Raw genomic sequence first — 4,134 nt, forward strand, 5'->3', positions numbered from 1 at the left:
AAATAATTCCCCTGTCTTCGGTGGGTTGCCCGAGAGGCAGGATGGGGGTAAAGCCGTCTCTCAAATTTTTTCTCAATCTTGTTTGTGTGAGAACTGGAGATTATCTCGTGCCAGCACACGTCTGGCCTTTGGTAGCCAAGAGGCAGCAGAAGAGAGACGCTTTTCTTGCACAGATAGACATCAAAGCCTTTTAATTGGCAGGGAGGAAAAGTTGGATTTGATCACCGCGACAATTGGGACGAAAACATGATTTACTTGCACGGTCCTCTGTGTGAAAAGATGATGGGATGTAAGCTCCTGGTCCAGGTCGAAGAGATGAGACCCCGAAGCAAAGAGCTTCAGTGTGCAACATCGCAGCGGGAACATCTGATGTGGGCTGGGAGGCGTCTCGGAGTTTAGAGGCAAAGCCCTTTTTCAAAAATGGCAGACATCGAGCGGGCCGCAGAGCTGCTGAGCTACCCGGCTTACACTCGGATTTCTATCTGTCACTCCCTGAGGATGTTCGCGGCGTGAAGTGTAAGGTGGCAGAAAGGAGGTATCGCCATGAACGAAGGGCAGCAGCGGGGACAATTCTACCTGACTGGAGATCACAATCTGACAACCGAAACACACACACACACACACACACACACACACACAGTGCTGGCCTCACAGACAAAAGTGACAAAATATCAGGGAGGAAAAATGACAGACAGGCAGCGTATCTGTATCAGACAAGATCCCATTGTTGAGGAGAGACAAAAAAGCTCAGGCAGGCCGGGATGACTTCGCGCCCTTTGTCACTCACTCTTGCAGGCCGGGACAGAGGCTGACAGATACACATATCAGCTCCTCGCTCTTATTCTTTGACACATAAACTTCTCTCCCCTTTCCACCTCCGGCACAATGTTCCCGGCCAGCTATTCATACCCGGGCCCCGCCGCCGCGCTTCTAGCCACCGGACCCCCAGTAGGCAGCGCTTTATCGGGTGTGTGGGGGGACAAACTAACGGCGGGTGTCTGGACATCCTCCCCCGCACTATAAATACCTCATCGGCTCCAGACGCACTGTCAGTCTACTCACATCAAATTAACCAAACAGGGTGGACACGTCCCCTGAATTCTCCGCTCGTCAGCTGGAGTGCGATGTCCTAATGACTGCCTGGCCGTCGATACCGGTCCACATGACCGCGGGGCCCTGAGGGGGACAATTATGGAGAGCAGGAGATGTTTTCCCTGATAAATGTTGTCACTGCTGGTATCGGGACTAATAAGCTGTAATTTGCGGCTGTAGACTGCGATGACACACACACTGTAGCGGCACAAGCAGACAGATGGGTGAGCCCTACAAGGCTTCACATGAAACTGACACAAATGCTTTCATTAAGTCAGAGCCGTGGGAGCCACACATTTTGCATGCAGTGTTTATGAGATAAGGCCTGCGTGACATATTGAAAAGTTCCCCGATTGTGCAGGAAAAGGTGCTTCGCAAGAAGCGTGAGAACGCCATCGTCCAGACCCATCAGGAGGGCGCTGAGGAAGAATTTATGATTCCATTTCTAATCACTGTGTGTTTAGTAGGTTTTATTCTGAAAGGTTCATGTTAGTTGGAAATTGTCAGTTGACATTTTCTGCCCCGTATTAGATTTTAAGAGGTAGCTCTTTTTCTCTGGAGAATAGCAAAAGTCAAATTGCTATTTTAAGACATCATATTAGGTTGAGGATGGGTACGTTTGGCTACGTTACAAACTATCTGCTGCTCTGAAAGACCCCACAGACTGATCATTGGTTGGTTGAACTAAAGTAACGGCAAAAGCCCGTAGCATTTTTTTCGACCCTGAAAACAAAAACCCCAAAAGGCAGTTAACGTACAATGATATGACAGTGGGAGCACTTTCACTTGATAAATGCCTTCAATGTTTAATCAAATAACAGTTTGCTGATCAAACTATTGATTTATCAACAGCCGCGTCAGCACCGCTTGACGGCTCTTGATGGTGAAGAGTTTATGTTAAGCTCTCTCCCACCGGAACAGAGGAATAAAATACAATAAAATAATAAAAAAGCCTCTCCTTATTGGCTCTGGGACCCGAAGAAGAATAGAGGGCCAGAGAGAGAGATCATTACACAGACACAGGTGGCTTGAGACCGCGCCGCGCTGTCTGATGTGTGGGTGAGTGACGGCTACCAGTAGAGCCGGCTCTCCTCGGCCCATCAGCAGACGCGACACCAGCGCCAGTCTGCGGCACCGACTAACAATCAGCGTGAACAGCTGAGCAGACGCCTGGCCGGACTGCTCCCCCTCCTCGCTCTCTCTCTTCATCCCTCCCTCCCTCCAACTTGTACTCTCCCCTCTCGTGTCCCCATCCTGCCAGAACGCTGATGGGAGGATGTGTATTGTTGTCAGCGTGGCGACATGGTGTCTCCATAAACTGACGTGTGCTGTCAATATTTACCCTGATTTGAGTAGCCTTGTTAGGCAGTCATCTGACAGCGACCCATCTGATTGCGGACTCATTCAGATGTGGCATGGGCGGCGAGGAAATCCATGGGAATTTTGCTTCAGTGCATTTGGGAAAACATTGGAATATATCGGAGCTTGCATGTAAACACCTTTACTGTCAGATTTCACCCTGACACTGTTTTGTTTGGAGGGGGGTGGGGGTAGCATTCAGCCAACAACAGCAAAATAACAGTCATTTTAAAACGAGGTGACTGATGTGTCACAGTGGATAATAAGACGGCTGTGGGGGTCGTTCTGCTGTCAGTAAGCAGACAACTCAGTCAGCGTTTCATATATTCATTTACACAGACCCTTAAAAAATAGCTAAATAAGTGGAGCTAAATCTACAGTATCCCTTTCCGTTCTCTCCGAGAAAGTCCCCAAAATCCACCCTTTATGCCCCGTACCAAGCCAGGTCTTCAATTTAATTCCCCATCTGTGGCCAGCTTGAAATATTATCCAAGAAATGAGATCCGTGACCCTGAATACAGAGTGTGAAGCAGCACAGGGAGCAGGATGAAGACATGGCCTGATTCTGTGGCTAAGAGGCATGCCTTAGCAGGAGGAGGAGGAGGAGAGGCTTGGATCCCTTCCCCAAGTGGCATGGCTAAATATTTGCCCTCCTCCACTTGGCTGTCTAGACACTTCCACTCAGCAACCCCCCTTCCCATCACCCCTCTGCCCTGCTCAGAACTGGCACGGTCAGCCAGGCAGGAGGCCAAACCCGCGACAAAAAGTTTCTGCGCGCTGCCAGAGGTCACGGAAGTTCACCAACCTGGAAAGAATGAGCTTTGCATTTTTAAAACCTCTGGGCCACCATTTGGGGAGTCGCACGCACTCCGAGTGAGGGACAGGAGGCTAGGAGCGAAAGAAAACGCTGTCAAATGGTCTTTGTGCTTCGCGATGATTTGGAGAAAGGAACCCTTTAGAACTCGACGAGCGGTCTCTGCGGACTTCTCCGCGCCGGTGTTCCATATTCATTACCTTCTTCCACATTCACATGGCCGGGTTTTAATTGCCTGACGATTCAGACTAAAAAAAACGAGATGAGCGGCGGGAAAGCACCGGGCCTCCTGAGGGGGGAGATGTGGGAAGTCCACCACCAGCACACTTAACCTGATAGATGCATTAACTTCCAATAAGAGCCCTCATTATCTATAACCAGATTATTCCCTCTGCTATCGGCTCAAGTTGATTTTATTATTTTTTTCTTTTTCCGGCTTCAGCAAACTGACGAACCAGCATGCACCACTGCTGTGCAGCCACTGAAGTAGAAATCCAAGCAGCAGCACACAAATCATTGAACGAGTCAAACAGAACATCTTTAATTGAATGGCTCCTCTTTATATGTCTCTAATTAGGCAACTCACACAAAAACAATCTAGATTGATTTAAAAAAAAAGCACTACAGGTAAAGAGGAAAATATGTATTTTTCATTTTGGAGGGAACAGTCTGGAGATTATAAACTACAATCGGCTGTATTGTTTCAGATTAAGTGGTTCCCAACCTAACTTTGCCAACCCTTTGACCTCTGACAAAAAGCAGTGTCACCTGGTCAAGTGTGATTTAAATTGTGTGATATTTTATAGATTTATCAAACAATCAAAATAAAGCCATATATAACAATATCTCAGACACTTATTTTCTGCAGA

This window comes from Taurulus bubalis, assembly GCF_910589615.1.
Source record: "Taurulus bubalis genome assembly, chromosome: 17".
NCBI classification, from domain to species: Eukaryota; Metazoa; Chordata; class Actinopteri; order Perciformes; family Cottidae; genus Taurulus; species Taurulus bubalis.